The 21,549-nt window shown below is 38.3% G+C and overlaps 2 long non-coding RNA genes across 2 annotated transcripts in view; one reads left to right on the forward strand and one right to left on the reverse strand.

Moving 5' to 3' along the window:
- Positions 1–18,095, forward strand: part of LOC122237289 — a 37,035-nt gene extending 18,940 nt beyond the window's left edge. Inside the window, exon 3 of the long non-coding RNA XR_006215656.1 lies at positions 17,836–18,095. This is a non-coding gene — a long non-coding RNA (uncharacterized LOC122237289). The remainder of the gene's footprint in view (positions 1–17,835) is intronic.
- On the reverse strand, positions 4,293–14,774 carry LOC122237288. Its single transcript, XR_006215654.1, has 2 exons — positions 14,554–14,774; positions 4,293–4,584 (listed from the first exon to the last, which is right to left on the reverse strand). It is a non-coding gene; the product is annotated as an uncharacterized LOC122237288 (long non-coding RNA).
- Positions 18,096–21,549: the final 3,454 nt, after the last annotated feature.

Raw genomic sequence — 21,549 nt, forward strand, 5'->3', positions numbered from 1 at the left:
ACAAAATGGATGAAGCTAGAGAGTATTATGCTAAGTGAAATAAGTCAGACAGAGAAAGACAAATACCATATGATGGTATGGAATTCCATGTGGAATTTAAGAAACAAAACAAGCAAAGAAAAAAAATAAGAGAGAGAGAGAAATCAAGGGTTATCAGAGAATAAATAAATGGTTATCAGAGGGGAGGTGGGTGAAAGGATCAGTTTAATAAGTGATGGGGGGCATCTGGGTGGCTCAGTTGGTTGAGCATCTGACTCTGATTTCGACTCAGGTCATGCTCTCACAGTTTGTGGGATTGAGCACTGTGTCAGGCTCTGTGCTGACAGTGCGGAGCCTGCTTGGGATTCTCTCTCTCCCTCTCTCTCTGCCTCACCCCTGTGCACATGTGCACACCTTAAATAAATAAATAAATAAATAAGTAAATAAATAAATAAACATTAAAAAAATTTTAAATAGGTGATAGGGATTAAGTAGTGCACTTGTGATGAGCACAGGGTGATGTATTGAAGTGTTGAATTACTATATTGTACACCTGAAACTAATATAACACTGTATGTTAACTAACTGGAATTCAAAATAAAAACTTTAAAAAAATAAAATCAACATAAATAGGGAAAAAATAAAGAAATGGACATAAAATTTTTGTTTACATTTCATTTGCCAATATAATCACATGGCTACATGTAGCTTCAAGAGTCTGGGGAAAAACAGTCTTTCAGAGAGGTGGCAATGTGCCCTAGTAAAAATCCAGGTTCCATTATTAAGGAAGAAGGAGAGGAAGATTTTCAGAAAGGAGTTTGTTGTTTCTGCTACAGGGTCTTCTTTTTCATTCTTTAAAAATCACTGCATTATATTTAGTTGTAAGGCCACCTTGGGCAGACCAGGAGAGACTGTTGTTCTGAAAGGTACCAACCTTGATTTGCAATGGACTGGGGAATACTACCAACAGAGACACAGAGACTAATAGCAGCACATGTTTATTGAAGGTCCACTATGTGATCAATAAACCATACTAGGCATGTCTCTAGCTCAATCCAAGACAATCAGCAGATACTCAGAAATGTTGAAATGAATGAAAAAATGGGTACTAAAATGATGAATTTGACTCTCCCTTTACAGAGATCAGGCTTGACTAGAGAGTCAGATACACAAGCAATAATGACAATCAAATAGTCTGAATGTTCGAACAGAAGTAAGAACAAAGAGCTCTGGGGGGGGGGGGACGGTTGTGGGGGGGGGAGGGTTGGGGTGATGGTGATCACACAAGAAGAGATTACCAATCCTTCCTGCAACAACTGGTAAGAAACTTCCTCAATTCCCTAAAACTGGAAAATGTGCAAAGAAGCTCAGTCCAGCTGTTCTTAATCAGGGCTGAGAGTTGTCAAGTGTGATGAGTAGCCTGCCCCAACAGAAGTGAGCTGGGGATATGGTTTTCTTAATTTAGTTTAACCCACTTCTGGCATCACACTTTTATCACAGCTGTCCATCAAAGTGAATCTGGCACAGAAACCTGCCTGTGGACAACTCAGAGTGGAATGTAGTCTTTAATGGAGAATTTTATGAAGACCACACAATGGCTTGGTACAGACTGTCTGACCCTACACGATGACAGAAGAACTTAAGACAGTTTCAATTAATTCCACAAAATTTTATAAAAATTGTTATACTTATTCCACAAATATCTGTTCTGGGCTAGGCACTGTGTAAGTACCAAGGAGATCTGTGCTTAGAGAGCTTATATTATAGACAGGAAGACCCACAGTTGAACAATCCATGACACAAGTGTATGAAAAGTGCTGTGGAAAGGGAAATCTAGGGTCCCAGGGTTGTGTAGCCAAGGTGCACCTACTGAGTCTAGGTTCAGGAGTAAGTAAATACAGCTTGGGCAAATTGTCTGTTTGAAGATGTATTTTTCTCTCTCTCTCTCTTTTAAATTAAGTTTATTTATGTTGAGAGAGCGAGAGAGATGGAGAGTGCAAGTGGGGGAGAGGAAGAGAGAGAGAGAGAGAGAGAGAGAGAGAGAGAGAGAGAGAGAGAGAATCCCTAGCAGACTCTACATTGTTAGCACAAGCCTGATGCGGGCACAGATCATGACCTGAGCCAAAGTTGGATGCTTAACTGATTGAGCTGCCCAGGCACCCAGAAGATCTATTTTTTTAAAAAATTGTGGTAAGAACAATTAACATAAAGTCCACTCTCTTAAAATTTTTCTTGAGGGTACAAAACAGTATTGTTAAATATAGGAACAATGTTATACAGTAGACTTCTAGAATTTATTCATCTTGCATAACTGAAACTTTAAAACTGTTGATTATCAACTCCCCATTTCCCCTTCCTACCTAAGCCCCTGGCAACCACCATTTTATTCTCTGCTTCTATGAGTTTGACTACTTTAGATACCTCATATAACTGGAATCATGCAGTATTTTTGTCCTTCTGTGACTAGCTTATTTCACTTAGCACAATAACCTCACCGTTTATGCATTTTGTAGCAGAAGATCAAATTTCCTTTTTTTCCCCCTAAAGGTTGAATACTCTAATGTGTGTGTGTGTGTGTGTGTGTGTATATACACATATATATATGTATATATGTATATATATATATATATATATATCACCTGTCCATGGACATTTAGGTTGTTTCCACATCTTGGATATTGTGAATAAGGCTGCAATGAACAAGGGAGTGCAAATATCTCTTCAAGATTCCTGATTTCAATTCTCTTGGAAAAACACCCAGATGTGGGATTGTTGGATCATATGGTATTACTATTTTTAAATTTTGGGGAAAACTCCATACTGTTTTCCATAGTGGCTATACCATCTACATCCTCACCAACAGCATACAAGAATTCCAATTTCTCCACAGACTCATGAATACTTACCATTTGTTTGTTTTTTGTTTTTTTCTTTTTCTTTTCTTTTTTTTAATAATATCCATCCTAACAGGTGTTTGAAGATTATTGGTGTTGAGCAACTTTTTATGTACCTGTTGGCCATTTGTATGTTGTCTTTGGAGAAATGTCTATTTAAACCCTTTCTGCATTTTATTTTTTTTTTAAGTTTGTTTGTTTGTTTATAGTGCATGCAAGTGAGGGAGGGGCAGAGAGAGAGGGAGAGAGAGAATCCCAAGCAGGCTCCACACTGTCAATGTAGAGCCTGACACAGGGATCAACCTCACAAATTTCAAGATCATGACCTGAGCCAAAATCAAGAGATAGATGCTTAACCGACTTTGCCACCCAGATGCCCCTTTGTCCTATTTTGTCCTATTTTGAAAACTGGTTTATTTGGTTGTTTTGCTATTACATTGTAGGAGTTTTTTATTCTGGGTATCAACCCTTTATCAGATACATGGTTCACGTATATATTTTCTCCCATTCTGGACATTGCTTTTTCATTGTTAATTATTCATTTTGCTGTGTAGAAACTTCTTAGTTTGATGCAGTCCCACCTGCCTATTTTTGCTTTTTTTGCCTGTGCTTTTGGTGTCATATCCAAGAAATCATTGCCAAGACCAATGTCATGGAGCTTTGACCCTCTGCTTTCTTCTAGGAGTTTTATAGTTTCAGGTCTGATGTTTCAGTCTTTAATCCATTTTGAGTTATATTCTTTAAAAACCAACTTTATCAAGGAATAGTTTATATACAAATCATGTGCCAATTTTAAGTGAACAGCTCAATGAATTATGACAACTCATTGTAACTACTGTTGTACCAAGATCTAGAATATGGCAACAGTCCTAAAAGTCAGTCTTGCAAGCTTTTGCTATCCTAACTGCACACCTCTAGGTGTAGATAAGCACTGATCTGTTTCTATTGTCATAAATTAGATTTGTGCTTTCTAGAATTAATATAAATGGCATCATACATATTCTTTTATGCCTAGTCTCTTTCTCTGAACATGATATGTTGAGATTCATCAACATTTTTACATGTATTAATCAGTTCATTCTCCTTTACTGCTGAGTATTATTCCATTGTATGGATATTCCATACTTTATTCATTCATCTATGGATTGGCATTCAGGTTGTTTCTACTTGTGGGCTATTATGTGTAAAGCTGCTATGAATATTCATGTATGAATCTTTGTTTGGACATATACTTTTATTTTTCATGGGTAAATACCTAGAGTGCAATTGCTGGGTCTTAGGGTAAGTTCAGTGCATGTTTATCTTTATAAGAAATTGCCAAACGGTTTTACAAGATGGTTATGCCACCATAAATGTAGGACAGTTCCAGTTGTTCCATCTATTACTTATCTACTGATGCATACAAAACTACTACAAATGTAGAGGGTTAAAACAACACATATTTATTATCACACAGTTGATGCAGGTCAGGAATTTGGGCAGTGTTTAGCTGGGTCCTTTGTTTCATGGTCTCTCAAGAGGCTGCAATCAAGGTCTTTTCAGGGCTGTGGCTCATACGAGGCTCAACTGGGTAAGGATCCATTTCCAAGTTCATGTGGTTGTTGGCAGGATTCATTTCCATGTGGGCTGTTAGGCTGCAGCAACTTGTTGGATGTTGGCCAGTGGCCACACTCAGTTCTTTCCCCCATGGGCTTCTTCACATGGCAGCTTACTTCATCAAATATAGCAAGGGAGATAGCCATTAGAGACAGTTGGCTAGCAAGATAGAAGCTGTAATCTTATGTAAACACAGAAGTGACATTCCATCACTTTTGCCATGTTCTGTTGGCTCACCCACATAAGTCTCCCCCACATTCAAGGAAGGGATTACATAAGGGCATGAATATCAAGAAGCAGGGGTCATTGGGAGCCATGTTAGAGTCTGTCTGCCACACTCCACATCCTTGTCAACATTTGGTATTAATCTTTTTTATTTTAGCCTTTCTAGTGTATGTATACTGCTATATCATTGTGATATTAATTCACATTTCTCTGATTACTGATATGTTGAACATCTTTTCATAAACTTACCTGCCATTTGTGTATCTTTTTTGATAAAATGTGTGTTCATATCTTTTCCTTCCACCATTTAAAATGGAGTTTTTATTTTATTTCTGAATTGCAGAATTTTTTATTTATTTTGGATATAAGCCCTTTGTCAGATAAAGGTTCAGCTAAGATTTTATCATAATCTGTGGTTTGCCTATTTATTTTCTTCATGGTGACTTGGTGAAAAATTTTAGATTTTGATTAAGTGTAATGTATAATTTTTCCCTATTTGGTTATTTATTTCTATGTTCTAAGAAATCACTGTCTTCTCTCAAATGACTAAAATATGCTGCAATATTTTCTTCTAAAAACTCTATGATTTTAGTTTTTATATTTAGGTCTGTGATACACCTTGAGTTTTATTTTACTTGTTTATGCTAGAAGGAAGGTAATGAGCTTCCTTCCCGCCCCCTCCCCCCCAATATGAATATCCAGTTGTTCTAGTACCATATTTTAGAAAAATTCTTTGTCCTATTAAATTACTCTGACCTCTTTGTTAAAAATCCATTGCTATATGGGTCTTTATCTACTCATGTTTTGATTCTATTGGCCTATATAGTTATTCTTGCACCAATACCCACATTGTCTTGATCACTGTAAATTTTATGGTAAGTCTTTAAATCAGGTAAACTTGTAAACTTGTAATATTTAAATCAGGTAATATCAGGTAATAAATCAGTTAATATTTTAACTTTGGCATTCTTTTTCAAAATTCTTGGGATAATCTAGATTCTTTAAATTTCTATATAAATTTCAGAATTCTCTAATTTTTACAGAAGTAGTCTGTTGAGAATTTGATTTGGATTGCATTAAGTCTATCCATCAATTTGAGAATTGCCATCGTAATAATATTGAGTCTTTTTTAGGCTCCTGGGTGGCTCAGTCAATTGAGCCTCTGACTCTTGATTTTGGCTCAGGTCATGATGACAGGGTCATGGGATCGAGCCCCACAACGGGCTTCACGCTGCGCATGGACCCTGCTTGGAATTTTTTTCCCTCTCTCTTTCAAATAAAATGAATAAATAAAAATATTGAGTCTTTTGGGGTGCCTGGGTGGCTCAGTCAGTTAAGCATTAGACTTCAGCTCAGGTCATGATCTGACGGTTCACGGGTTCGAGCCCCACATCCGGTTCTGTGCTGACAGCTCAGATTCTGTGTCTCCCTCTCTCTCTGCAACTCCCCTGCTCACACACTGTCTCTTACTGTCTCTCAAAAATAAATGAACACTAAATTTTTTTTTTTAAATATTGAGACTTTTTTCTCATGGATATGGTACAACTGTCCATTTATTTAGGTGTTGTTTAATTTCTGTCAGCAATGTTTTATACTGTACACTGTATATTTCTTGGACATATTTTCCTTAAATTTATCCCTAACTGTGTCTGTTTTTTGGTGATACTGTAAATGGTATTGTTTTAAAATTTCAGTTTCCAATTGTTTGTTGTTAGTATATGGAAATATAATTCACTTTTTTATTGACCTGTGAATCAGTTATTCAGTTCTAATAACTATTTTTTTTTGCAGATTCTAATGATTTTCTTTGTATACAAATATATTGTCTCCAAATAATGAGAATTCTATTTCTTCTTTTCCAATATCTATGTGTTTTGTATCTTTTTTTTCTTTGCCTTATTACATTGACTATGACCTCCAGTATGATGTTGAATAAAAGCAGTGAACTAGGATACATTATCCTATTCCTGAATTTAGGAATGAAACATACTCTTTTCCTGTCACTACTCTAAAGATATTAGTTGTAAGTTTTTCATAGATGCATTTTACCAAGTTTAGGAAATTCTCTTCTATTTCTAGCTCGCTGAGAGATTTTTCATAAGTGGATTTTCAATTTTGTCAAATGATTTTCCTAAATCTGTTTTTCATTAATTTTTGATTTGTTGATATAGTGAGTTACATTAATAGATTTTCCAATGTTAAATGAAACTTGCTTTCATGATGTGTTCCTATTTTTATATATTGCTGGAATTGATTTTCTAAGATTCTTTAAGGATTTTTGAATCCATGTTCATGAATGATGTTGGTCTGCAATTTTCTTTTCTTGTAATGTCTTTGGCCCCATGAAATAAGTTGAAAAGTGTTTCCTCTTCTAATTTCTGGGGGAAAAAAATTGAATAGAATTGGTATATTTCTTCCTTAAATGTTTCAGAAAGTTTGCCAATGAAGTCATCTGTGCCTATAATTTTCTTTGTGAGCATACTGCAATTATGTAATTGCAATTACTTAAATACATATACAATTCTTCAGTTGTCTATTTCTTCTTGAGACAGTTTTGGTATTTGTGTTTTTCAAGGAATTTTTCCATTTTATCTATGTTGTTTGAATATATTGGCATAAAATTGCTCAGATATGTCCTTATCTTTTTTAAAGGGGCTTTATTGAGCTATAATTAACATGCAGCAATTGCGCATATTTAAGTTACAGTTTTTAAAGTTTTGACATATGTGTAGCTCTGTGATCTCTGGAATTCTCTCTTCATACAACTCTCTCTTCTCTGGCATTCTGTCCTATAATCTCTAGCTGCTTTCATCTCCCTCAATCATCAGCTCTGTGTCTTCCATTCAGCAAGCCACCAAGCTCCACTTGTGCTCCCCAGCCCTGCATCAGTGCCTGTAGATGAAACAATTACAGGGTTCACCCTCTTTGTTTCCTGTCTCTAAGGGAACCACCATCCTTTGTTGCCTGCTAATTCCTTGAAGACCATTGTTTCACATATTTTATCCAACTTTTCATATTGTTTCATGCAGGAAGGTATATGCAGTGCAATTTTGAATCTCTTACTGGATACAAACATGTTTAGTATTGTTAAATCTTCTTTAGTATTAAAGGTTGTTAAATAGAAGGAATCATTTGTCATTTTGAAATGTTCTCTTCCATCCTTGGTTGTGTGCTTTTTTCAGAAGTCTGCTTTGTGTAACATTAATAGAACCACTCCAAATTTCTTATAATTAGTGTTTGCATGGTATATCTTTTTCCATCCTTTAACTTTTGACCCTCCCCATCTTTATGCTTGTGTGCACATGTGTTTTATTTTGGGTGATACATCTTGCTTTCTTTATTCAGTTTCATAATTTTGCTTTCAATTGGAATATTTATATATATATTGGAGTTTTCCAATAGACCTTTCTCTGATGATGGAAATGTTATAGATTATCTATTTAATATGCTAGCCACTAATTAGGTGGCTACTGAGCACTTGAAATATTGCTAGTGTGACTGAGGAGCTGAATAGTTTATCTTAGTAAATTTTTAATTAATTTAAAGAGCTCCATGTGGCCAATGGTTAGTGTATTGGATAGCATATGTTTAAACCATTTACATTTAAGGTAATTACTGATATATTTGGGCTTAAGTTTACCAACTTGTATTTGTTTTCTATATTTTGTATTTTCTATTTCTCCTTTGTTCCTTTTTTTATCATTCCCTCCTCATTTTTTATTGAATACATTTTATTTTTCCCTTTTTGTTACCTCCACCATTGGCTTATTATCCTTATTTTGTTTTAATGTGTATGTTTGTTCTAGAGTTTATCATATTCATCTCTAATGATCAAAATCTATCTTCAGATGATATATTTCCTCACACATAAGAACAATCAAATATACTTTGAATTCTTCCTTCCATCTTTTGTGCTACTGTTATGTATTTTATTTCTAGTTATATTACAAACTCTGCTGTATATTGTCATTATGTCTGCTTTAAACAGTTAACTATCTTCTAAGGAGTTTATTTTCTTAAAATAATAAAAAGTATTTAAAAGAAATTTTTGAGTGTTTATTTTTGAGAGAGCAAGAGAGACAGGGCGTGAGCCAGGGAGGGGCAGAGAGAGAGGGAGACACAGAATCTGAAGCAGCCTCCAGGCTCTGAGCTGCCAGCACAGATCCTGGTGCAGGGCTTAAACCCAAGAACTGTGAGATCATGACCTGAGCCAAAGTCGGATCCTTAAACGACTGATCCACCCAGGCATCCCAAGAAAAAAATATTTTATAGTTACCCAGATATTTAAAATCTCTGTTGCTTCTCATTTCTTTGTGGAGATCTGAGTTCCCATCTGGGATCATGTTCCTTCACCTTTACCACCTTTCATAATACAAGTCTGCTTATGAAGAATTATCTTAGCTTTTTTTTATTTGTCTGGAGAGTCTCCAATTTTTCTTCATTTTAATGATATTTACTTGGTATTCAATTCTAGGATGGCCCTTTTTTATTTTGCTATGTTAAACATTTTGTTCCATTCTCTTATGGGTTTTTTTTTTTTTTATAATTTCTTACAAGAAATCTACAGTCATTCTTGGTTTCTTTGTACATGAAGCATCATTTTTGTCCGGCTCTTAAGACAATCTTTTTATGACTGGGGTTCAGGAATTTAATTATGGTGTGATTTGGTGTGGCTCACTTTGTATCTTCCTTAGGGTTTCTAATCTTTATGGATCTCTGGGTTTATAAAGCTTTTATAAAATTTGGAAAATAAGTATTTCTTCATATATATTTTTTCATCTCCCCTTTCCCCCTTTTCTGGGAGTTCCAACTGCATGTAAGTTAGACTGCCTGATTTGTCCTACAAGTCACTGATGTTTGGTTCACTTTTTAAAGTTTTCCCCTCTCTGTTCTACATTTGGGTAATTTATTTTGCTATGCCTTCATCTCCCAGTTCATACATCTTTTCTTCTGCAGTGCCTAATCCATGGCTATTCCCATCTGGGTGTAGGGGAGAGACTGCAAAGGCACAGAGGTGTGAGGTAGCTGCAGGGGGGCTTTGGGAACTGTAGGGGTCCAGTGTGGTCTTGCCATGCTCAGCTTCAGCTCAGCCCTTGGAGAAAAGAAGGCCTATATTTTGGTCCACTGCATGGATCCTTTGCAGGAACCTGAGTGAAGATGCAGCCATGTCCAATACATTGTGAAATCTCTCCTCCAGAGGGCCAAATTCTCTTCCCTTTCACAGTGTAAACGGAGTAGTCATCTTCCCATCTCTCTTGGAGGCAGCCTCCCACTCTTGTCTAATTGGAAAGATCTCCAGATCCACACAATGCTGCAGCTGGCAGCCCACCAGTTCCCTGTAAGCAGTAGAGCTGCTGAACATGACTGCTGTGAATGATGAAGAAATCTGAGCTATGTGAGAGGAGAATCGCAAATGTCCCTTGCCAAATCTATTGTGTTGGTGTCTTTGGGATTTGAATGAAATTAACTGAGTCCTGATCATTTCTTTCAATGCACTTTAAAGAGATGGGTCCTAAAAATTCCTCTGAGGATGAGACAAAAGGCAATGCTTTTTATTCAATGTACGCATCATCTGAATATATCTTCCAGATGACTCTGTACCTTCAATTAATCATGTGTGATTTTCCCACAAGAGAATGTGATGTTGATGGGGCTGATGACCTTCCAGAAAAAAGTGCCATGTTGCTACCTTGAGACCTTTCAGTACCTATATTAAACAAATGCCCATGCACTAACCCGTGTGGGGAAAAATGTGACCCCATGAAGGGTGATGTTACAGATAAAACAGCACCTAAACCCTCATGATTCCTGAAACTCCTGTGATCACAGCAAACCAACAGGGAAAGAGCAACTCAGCTCAGCCCACGTCCATGTTTGGCTCTCTAAATTAGAACTTAGAACTAAAGCTAGAAATATGTGCTTATTCTATGCAACCAATTTTTTTCCAGAAAATGAATTTCAATTTTGTTTTTGTAAATAGTATCATTTTCAATTAGGTGCAAGGTGAACAATATATATGTTTAACAAATTCATTCAGATTGGGACACCTGGATGGCTCAGTCAGTTAAGCATCCAACTCTTGATTTCGGTTCAGGTCATGATTTTGCCATTCGTATGTTCGAGTCCCACCCCAGGCTCTGTGCTGACAGCATGCAGAGTCTGCTTGGGATCCTCTCTCTCTCCCTCTCTCTCTGCCATTCCCCTGCTTGTTCTCTCTCTCAAAAATAAATAAATTTCAAAAAAAAAATAAAAAAATTCATTAAAATTGGTACTATCATGAATGAACCATTTTAACACAACAGAGAAGGAAAAAAAATGTAATTTTTAGGATCGAGTACTTGGGAAGATTAAACTAACCACACTGACAGCTGTAGAAATGAAATGGTCAGGTACCAGGACACTGCAGAAGGCAATCTGCCAGGTAGGGTAGGAATTGAGAGCACTTTGGAGGAAGGAGACTTGGTCTCTAGACCTGTTGGTTACAGGTTAAGGGGTCTTTGCACATCATTCAATATCCTAAATTTGTGGCTTCTCCTTTTGTAACATGGCTATAATAATATTTGTCTCATAGGATGCTGAAAATATTAAACGACATAATATATGCAATGGTACTTTATAAATTGCAAAACCCTGTTACTACTCATGGACAGATTTTTTAAAAAGCAGAGGCTCTCATGGGCTGTTGTCACCAGAGAGGAGGTTTGGAAGTATAAAGTCTGCAGGTTATTAGAACTAGAGAAGCCATGAAGAGTAGAAGAGCAAGTGTTCTAGGCTAGAAGGATAAGCATGACCAGTGAACTCTGCACCACTGGGAAGGAGCCTGCTTCTTCTGTGGGAATGTTCTAGTTCCCATTCTAGTTCCTATTCTAGTTCTAGTCCTTTCTCCATCGTGGCCACCCTTCTCTAAACTCCAGGGACAGAAGTGATAAGCTGGTCTTACAAAGGCACAGCATCTAGACCATTCCTGCCTGGAGGCAAGAAGTGGTCTGTGATTTGGTTTGAGGATGGAAGTTCTATCTAGAGCCAGTGGTTTTGAACACTGAGGGCACACCTAAATCACCTAGGAACAAGAGTGCCTGGTCCCCATCCCTGAGTTGCATTGAAACAGACTTTCTGGGAGTGTGGGGGCTTGGGTGTTTTTGTTTGTTTATTTTTAATCTAGCAGGGATTCTGATGAACAGCAGAGTTAAGAACCGCTGTTTAGCTTTTAATCCATGGACAGGGAAATTCTTTCTCAATAGAAACAACCTGCCATCCATTAGGTTGGAAAATTTAACTCTATTTGCTAGTGGCCCCAGCTATCTGTGCTCTCCCAAGAGAAGGCCAGAAGATCTGAAACCTTGTTGGTGTGCTAGAGACTTCTGTCTCCTACCCATATCCTTAGAACTCCAGGCTCATCTTTCTGCCCTGTAACTGCTCTGACAGTGAAAGCTCAGCCATGCTCAGCAGTGGAGAACACTTCACACAGAGAGCAGGGTGACTTCCATGGCCCACAAAGTTATGCACTGCATGAGCTATTCCATGTATATCTTTTAATGCCCTCACTGTTCAGCTCACCCTGCCCAGCTTTTTGTGCCTTCACCCTGCCCCACTTTCTGCACAGACCCCACAGAACTGAGGGAAGAAACTGGAGCCAAATATCCTCACACATGTCTGAGCTATTAGCATTACTAACAATAAGTCACTCTATCTTAATTTCATCAGATCTATCATTACTTAAAAAATAATTTATTTATTCTCTGTCTCCTTCACTAGAAGGTAAGATTCAAGAAAGCAAGAATCTTTTTTGTGTCACTCGCTGCTATCTCCCCAGTGCCTAGAAATGTGCCTGGCATGTTGTAGGTCCCCAACATGTGGTATATGAATAATCGAATAGCACCCCATTTCTGAGAACTTATTATGTGCTAGGCCTATGATATACCTTTATGTCTATTATCACATTTAATTCTCACAACAACCCCATACGGGAGGTGCCATTATACATTCCCATCTTAGAGCAGAGGAAACTGAAGTTCTGAGAAGTTAAGACATCTGCTGAAGGTTACACAGGCAAAAAAGAAGTGGAGCTAGGCCTTAAGCCCATGGCTTTCCAGCTCCAAAGACCAACTTCTTAAGGATATGGTACTAATTCCTCTCATTCCAGATGCTACAGGAGCATGTCCTCCACAAGAACTGGTTACAAACCTGGTTTCCCTCTGGCCCTGAGTGGTAGTGTGTTAGTGGTCTCCAGAGAGTGGTATTTCCTGGGAAGGGGTTGGGTGGGTGGGTATTGCAATCTAAGGAGGAATTCTATTCCTATATCCCACCCAAATCGAGGATTCTTTCAGAAATCTACACAACACCAGATAAGTTCATACTCTTTGGAAGATTTCTTTTTTTTAATGTTACCCTACTAGCATATTGAAAGGGCCAAGGTGAGATTAAAGTCTGTCTCTCTTGGATGGAGAGACTCTGGATAACTTTTATTTCACCCTTTCTATTTTTGTACAATGAATATGTATACAATTCTTATGGTAAGGATTAAGCTGGTGTAACAAAGAGACTGCAAAATGCATTAGCCTACATATAAGTTCAAAGTTTCTTTTTCTTTTTCCTACCAGTCCAGGGCAGAAAGTTGGGCTCTGCTCTGAGGTTCCCCAGGTTCCCAGCTGGCCCAGCATTGGTCTAAGATGCCTTCTCCAGTTATTCTGTTCCTTGTAGTTGAGAGTAGCTCATCAGCACCATCTCCAGGAGAAGAGGAAGAAGTATAGGGAAGGTATACATAGCCTCTTTTTCAAGGTGGTACTCCTATCTCACTAGCCAAAATCTAGTTACATGACTACATCTAGCTGCAAGGGAGGCTGGGAAACCAGTCCCTGGTTGGGCATGTGTCCTACCAACACTCACACAGAGTGAATCCCATGATTAAAAGGAAGAAAGGGAAAATGGATATTAAGGGGGACAATAAGAGTTACTACCATAATGTGTATTTTTTTCTGATTAATTTTTAAATTAATTTTTAAAATTAATATACATAAAAATTAGCTTTTTTTTTTTTTGGTATGGGTAGTTCCATGAGTTTAAACACACTGATGGATTAGTGTAACCTCCACCACAATCAAAATACAGAACAGTTCCATCATCCAAAAAGCTCTCTTATACTGCCTTGCTCTAGTCACACCCTCTTCCCCACTCCTGACCCCTGACAAACACTTTTTTGCTATCACTCTACTACTATCTTTTTGAGAATCTCATATAAATGGAATCATATAGTATGTAACCTTTCCAGACTGGCTCCTTTCACTCAACATGCTTTTGAAATTCATCCTATTGTTACGTGTATCAATAGTTTCTTGCTTTTTAATGTAGAGATGCCCCATTTTGTTTATCCACCTACCCACTGAAGGACAGAAATTATTTCCAGTTTTTGGTAGTTACTTATAGAAAAGCTTTAAACAGTTCTGGACAGGGTTTTGAATGAATGTACATTGTCATTTCTCCAGGGCAAATACCTAGAAATGGGTTTGCTGGGTAAGATGACATGTGAATATTTTTGTAAGAAACTGCCAAACTGTTCTGGAGTGGCTGCACCAATTTACATTTCCCTTAGCAATGTACACAAGAGTTCCATACTGCTGAATCCTCACCAGGTCCTGGTACTGTCCTTCTGCCAATACCACACAGCCTTGATTATTTTAAACTAAATCTTAAAGTTGAATAATGGAATACTTCTGAGGTCAATATTCTTCCACTATTCTAGTTTCTTTTCCTTTCATATTGACCTTAGAATCAGCTTATCAAATATTCTGGTAGGATTTTGATTGAAATTGCATCCAATCATCCCATAGGTCAATTTGGGGGAAAATTGACTTTTTTTTACCTATGTTGAATCTTCCAATCCATGAGCATGGTATGACTTTACATATATTTAGGTGTTCTTTGATTTCTTTCATCAGCATTTCAGTTTCAGAAGATAGATTCTATGTATATGTAGTTAGAATTATACCAAGATATTTCCTTTTGAGGGAAATTCTTGTATGTGGTACCTTTTTTGTTTTCAATTCTTCAATACTAGTATTTAGAAATATGACAGATTTTTGTGTTTTGATCTTGTATTCTAGAATGTGACTAAACTCATTGTTATGGACTGAATTCTATCCCTTCAAAATTCCTATGCTGAAGCCCTAAGCCCCAGTGTGACTGTATTTGGAAATAGGGCCTCTTAGACAGTAATTAAGGTTAAATGAGGTCATAAGAGTAGAGCCCTAATGCAGTAAGAATGGTATCCTTATAAGAAGGGGAAGAGAAAGGCACACAGGAACATATACACAGAGGAAAGGCCATGTGAGGACATAGTGAGGCAGACAGTCTGCAACCCAAGGAAGAGAGGCCTTACCAGAAATCAAATTTCTCAGCATTAAGATCTTGGACTTCTAGCCTCCAGAACTTTGGGAAAATAAATTTCTGTTGTTTAAGCCACCCAGACTGTAGTATTTTGTTATGGCAGCACTAATAGACTAATGCACTCACTTATTATTTATAGGAATTTTTGGTAGATTACTTGGGATGTTCCATGTAGACAATCATGTTATCTGCAAATAGGGAACGTTTTATGTCTTCCTTTCTAATATGTATGCTTTTTATTTTTATTTTTTATCTTACTGAAGAGCCTAGAACTTCCAGTAGTATGTTGAATAAGTGTGGTTAAAGTAGACATTGTTGCCTTGACTTGTTCCCAATTTTAGGGGTAAGGCATTCAGTCTTTCCCTGTTAAGTATGATGTTACCTGAAAGCTTTGCTGATTCTCTTTATCAGGTTGAAGTGATTCCTTTCTATTCCTAACCTGCTGAGAGTTTTTGTCATGAGCTGGGTTTTGAGTATGTCAAATGCTTTTTCTATTTCAATTTACATAATCATAGATTTCTTTTAATTTACTGATATAGTAGATACATTTAAATTATTTTTCTGAATGATAAACCAGCCTTTATATCTAGTATAAATCCCACTTGGTCATGGTGTATGATTCCTTTTGATATTCCTGATCCAATTTACTAATATTTTGATTATTTCTGCATCTAAATCCATGAGAGATATTTGTCTATAGTTTCAATCTTTTGTACTCTTTGTCTGATTTTGATATCAAGGTAAATATGACCTCATAAAACTAGTTAGGATATTTTCCTTCCTCTTCTATATTCTGGAAGAGATTACGTATATTTTACTTTATTATATGTTTGGTAGGATTTGCCAGTGAATCTATCTTGGCCTGAAGATTTCTTTTGCAGAAAGTTTTCACTATACATTAACTGGTTTTATAGTTACAGGACTACTCAGATAACTATTTCATCTTGGGTGAGTTAGATTCTTCATGTATTTCAAAGGATTGGCCCATTCCAACTATTGTTGAACTTACGTATGTGGATTTGTTCATAGTATTTCTTTATTATCCTTTCAATGACTCTGGGGTCTGCAGTTGATTCTTTTTTAAACACATTCCACAAGGAGGCATATTATATTGATGCTTACAATTTCTCAATTTGCTAATAACATTCTTTTATGGTCTTTGGATTTTGCATGTCTTTAGGGATTGTAAAATGCATTTGCAACAGGAATATCTTTAGTCTATATATCAAACATAAGGTGATGGTTGATTTCTTTGGTACGTGAGCTTTTTGCTGCTGTCAGGCCTCCATTCCCCAGCCTTCTATTAGCTAGCTCCCAGGAAAAGATTGATATAAGCTCAACCACCTATTTTCAGTTCTTCCTCCAGTCCTTCCTCTTTTTTGAACCACCCCCTCCTACCACAGGAAAGAGATGCAAGCACAATACTTCTCTCTTAGAAAATCTTCAACCCTGCCTTAACAATGTTTTCAAGTCCTCATTTAGTAATTTAGAGAGAAGCTTGGAAGAAATTAGTAACTTGGTTATCTGCTGGTTATCTGGAGTTGATTATCAGAGTAGTTAAGCCCACTTCCTACAGTGAGGAAAGGCCTCAGGGATTGCCTTCCTGTTACAGATCAAGAGGCTGTGCTCCCTGTTGGTGGGAATGCAAACTGGTGCAGCCACTCTGGAAAACAGTGTGGAGGTTCCTCAAAAAATTAAAGATAGATCTACCCTATGACCCAGAAATAGCACTGCTAGGAATTTACCCAAGGGATACAGGTTTGCTGGCGCATCGGGGCATTTGTACCCCAATGTTTATAGCAGCACTTTCAACAAGAGCCAAATTATGGAAAGAGCCTAAATGTCCATCAATTGACAAATGGATAAAGAAGATGTGGCAATGAGAAAGAATGAAATCTGGACATTTGCAGCAACGTGGATGGAACTGGAAGGTATTATGCTAAGCGAAATAAGTCAGTCAGAGAAAGACAGATACCATATGTTTGCACTCATAGGTGGATCTTGAGAAACTTGACAGAAGACCATGGGGGAGGGGAAGGGGAAAAAACATTACAGAGAGGGAGGGAGGGGGCAAACCATAAGAGACTCTTGGATACTGAGAACAAACTGAAGGTTAATGGGGGGTGGGGGAGAGGGGAAAGTGGGTGATGGGCATTGAGGAGGGCACTTTTTGGGATGAGCACTGGGTGTTATATGGAAACCAATTTGTCAATAAATTATATTAAAAAAAGAAAAAAGAAAAAAAGAAACTGTGCTCCTTTAAAGTAGGAATTATTTATAAATAATGTACAATATGCCTGGCTGTTACAGACATTATCTTTATCAGTAATAATATCAGGATGGGGTTTATTATATTCATGTCATAGACAAAAACAACAAGGCTAAGAGATGTTCAGTTCCAGAATGTTTCATGTTTCTGGCTGGCTGCCTGACACTGAGTAAGTTGCTTAATTAGTAATTAAGCCTCAGTTTCTTTGTTTGTAACTCATAGTATTGGTTGAAGATTAAGTATATCTGGAATATACTAAGCATTCAACAAATTTTGTCATCCTTGCTGTTATCACTATACCATATAGTATTTCTTTGAAGCTTTTCTATAAAAAACTATGTACTGAATTTGTACTAAGTATTCTTTAAAATTTATAACATTAAATTAAAATAATAAAGTTAATTGGTATTCAATTATGAAAACCTTGACCAACCAGATCATGCAAATTATTCCCTAAGTTAACTATTATTTTTTCTGCCTTCATATCAGGTTCATAAGAAATGAGCATGTTATATTTGAAATAACAGCCTCAGCATTCTATGGAGAAACAGCCATCTCTGTGCCTGCTTACATTCTTGGTCCTGGAGAGACCCAGGCTGACCAGAGCATTCAGCATCCCAGACAGCCTTACACGGGTTCATTAGGTTTACCAAGGCAGGAAAATGGGCTAATGTATTGTGCAAAATTGGATTTCTGTTCTCATTTCTTCCCCCTGGCTTCTTTTGCTATGTGACCTTGCATTGCTTCTCAATAAAGTAGGTGGAATATACTTCCTCACCTACCTGGACTTGGCCATGTGACTTGCTTCAGCCAATAAAAGGTGAGCAAATGTGATGCTAAGCAGAGGCTTTATATGTCTGCACAGTTTGGCTTGGATGCTTTGTTCCTGCCATCTGCCATCTCAATGAGAGTAATGTGTATTGGGGAGCTGCTGGTACTGCAATGAGGAGACACGTGGAACAGACGTAAGCTCAAACTGTGGCTTGGGGTCAAGTCCAACTGATTCCTGCAGAGCCACAGAGAGCCTAAGGTCCATGAGCCAGGAAAAGAACATTTGTTATAAGCCACTAAGATTTTGAGTTTGTTATACAGCAAAAGCTGACTAATTATACATATTTTGGTGACTTTTCAATAATAAGAATTAATAGATATTGTGTGTAGTGATGATAGGAAGTAGGTATTTCAGACACAGCTTGTCAGGAAATCCATTTAACCAGATAAAGGACATAAATTTCCTCCACAGCACTCGGGTGAAAGATAGATTTTGTTGCTTTATTTGTTATACGTTTTGAATTTAATAGGTTACTTGGGGAATAACTTTGCAAGCATGTATTTGCAGTGCCTATTCTTATATATCTCATTTTTTCCAATGACCTTACAACATTTTTCAAATATTGGTTTAAGCGCCTAACTCATGAATAAGGTAAAATATCCTTCTGCCAAGTCAATGTGACTGGTTTGCATGAGAATCCCAAGAAGCTAGCAGCCTTATTTTACCAAAACATTACAGAGAATTTATCTTGGTGGGATGGTGAGGCTGCTAAGTCCTAGACCCATGGAGGAGACCCAGTGGTGGTCTCTCAAAGGGGGTAGGAGGTGTTGTGGAGATATCAAGAGATGTCAGATGATCAGGGTAAAGTACAGACCCTCAAATAGCAAAGGTACCCTTTGTCTCTTTTATGCCTCTTTCCTTTTTTTTTTTTTTTTTTTTTTTTTTTTTTTTTTGTCTTCTGTTGGTTCCCCTTGAAAGCAGATTTTCAAAGACCCAAGGCTGCTCACTGGAGCTCCAGATGGGGGGCAGTGAGCTGAGCGCTACAACAAATCATCTGAGCATAAGAAGGCTATTCTGTGAATGTGGCCTCTTTAGTCTGGAAAGGGGTGGGAGGTGAGGAGTGCAATGGGGAAGTTGGAGATTACAGGCCTCGGTGGACATTATGGGAACTCCATCAGTGTTGTATAACCCCCCGTTCCAATTTGCCTGCAGTGAACCCCCAAAAAGGTGTTCTTGTGCCTGAAGGAATGTGTGGCAGAGAAGTAACACATTGGGGTGACTACTTTGGACATATCCAGGCTTGGGGAGATGAAGGAAGAAGCCAGGGAGTCCAGGGTGTGGTGGAGAAGCTGAGGGAAGATATGAAAGCTTGGAGCAGGAGGCAGAGGGTCACAGGAAGCTGGTTGGGCCTGATCAAGGTTTCTGGGGCTGAGAAGTAGAAAGGCCAGTGTCTTCAACCCACAGCTTCTCAGCCCAGAGTCTGTGCTCACAAGAAGTTTTCATGGGCAAAAACTCACCCTGCCTGTTAGCTCTCTGCTAACCAATTTGCCTCATGTTAGTCAAGTCAGGACATGAGTCAGTGTGTTCTAGACACATGAGTGTGGGGGGTTGGTAGCCATTCTTTAGTACACCTTCACTTGTTGGGGAGGAAACTGAAGCCCACTGGAAGTTCTCTTCGCATTTACTGAGCTCTGACACATTCTAGGTACCAGGGTTACAGAGGGGAATTAGGCACCAACTCAGCCACAGAGTGTTCAGTCTAATGGTTTAGTTTATGTAACTTACTCTGAGTCACACAATAGTGAGTGAGGAGGGTTAACCCAGAGGGTCTGGTTTCAGTCTCATGGCCTTTCCAACCCCTACACTTCTACTTCTAAAGAGTATTTGTGCCACTACTCTTAGCAAATTCTCTGTGTTTTAGCAGGGGAAGGAACCCAGTGCTTCTCAAAGCTCATTGTGCATGTGGATCACCTAGAAACTTGTGAAAATGCAGATTCTGATTTGGTAGCTCTGGAGTGAGGCTGATGCTCTGTATTGCTAACCAGCTCCAGGGTGATGTCACTGCTGCTGGTCCACAGATCACTCTTTGATGTTCAATACCTTAATTGGCTGTAATCAATTGGTAGAGCTCTTGGTTGAAAAGGATTTGGAACCAGTTCCTTCTTAGCAGTGATGGGAATAGAGAAAAGTGGAGCAAAGGATCTGGGAAGAATCAGCCTACTTGCAGAGGTGTGGGAGGGAGATGCATGGTAGAGTGCTGTGTGTTTGCCATTCCATAAGAAGATGGTCTCCAAGTTCCCTTCCATGTCAAGGACTGTAAGAATGTAGCCAGACTCTAAGGTGGTGTGGTGGGTGAATTGTTATGTAATTTGAGCCTATTAGGTAAGCATGAGCTGATGGCCTATGTGGTATGAACTAAGGAGAACCAAGAATGTTTTCCTTTAATTCCTAATTTTAAGTCACGCTCTTATGCCCTCCGTGGCTAGTGGTTGACAGTTTCCTTTCTCAGTAAAACTTGAGTTACTTCAGGATGGCAGGATTAAGCTATTATCAGTCACTAACAATACAATGTGAATGGATCAGCTCTTCTCCACAAGGAGAACTTGTAGTGAACCTAGGAGTGAGGTCGTCTGAGTTCTAATCCTAGCCCTGCCACTAACAGTGGTGCAACCTTACATAATTTATGGAGCTTCCTTGGGCCTCAGTTTTCTCTCATGTACAATGAAGGGAGTAGACCAGGTGAGCACTAAGGTCCTCTGGGCTTAAAGAACTCAATATTTTGTCAGAAACAGCAAGAAGGGAACTAACATGGGCCTCTGAGGTAGACAGAGGTTTGAATCACTAGCTTGCATGTCCCTTCTCCAGGCCTGTAGAGTGGGACTCTTCATTCCTAAATAAGATGATAGATGTTAAACCCTCAGGAGAGCACCAGACACATGGTAAAAGCACAATGACTGTTGGATATCATCACCTCGCAGTATAATGGTAAGGAGAGTATCATGGTAAGGAATAATACATGAGCAACCCCTGCCCACAGCAGGTCCTCAATGAGGGGGCGTGGGGCACCCAGTGGGAAGGTCAGCTGCAGACAGTGGCTCTGAGCACAGGGGCTGGTGGAGAAGGTCAGAGAAAGACAGATGCCTGAGAGGAGCTGCCAAATTCCAGTGTTGCCTCAGGCCAGTCCGGCTGTCTAGAATTCCTACTCCAGGTTTTTACTTTTCTCTTTTCCTATCACATTTTACCACAGGTTAGAGCTACTCAAACAAGTTATTCAGATAATTGAGGCTAAAAATATACAACTTTCACCAGGAACATCCAGATAATAACAGTCTAGCACCTCCACGTTGGCCCCAGTTAAGCGGCCACCTTCACACTGCCCTGATCACCAGGGCTCTGAATGTCACATCTCCAGCTCATTCTCTCTCCTATTC

This window comes from Panthera tigris, chromosome A3 (genome assembly GCF_018350195.1).
Source record: "Panthera tigris isolate Pti1 chromosome A3, P.tigris_Pti1_mat1.1, whole genome shotgun sequence".
Lineage (NCBI taxonomy): Eukaryota > Metazoa > Chordata > Mammalia > Carnivora > Felidae > Panthera > Panthera tigris.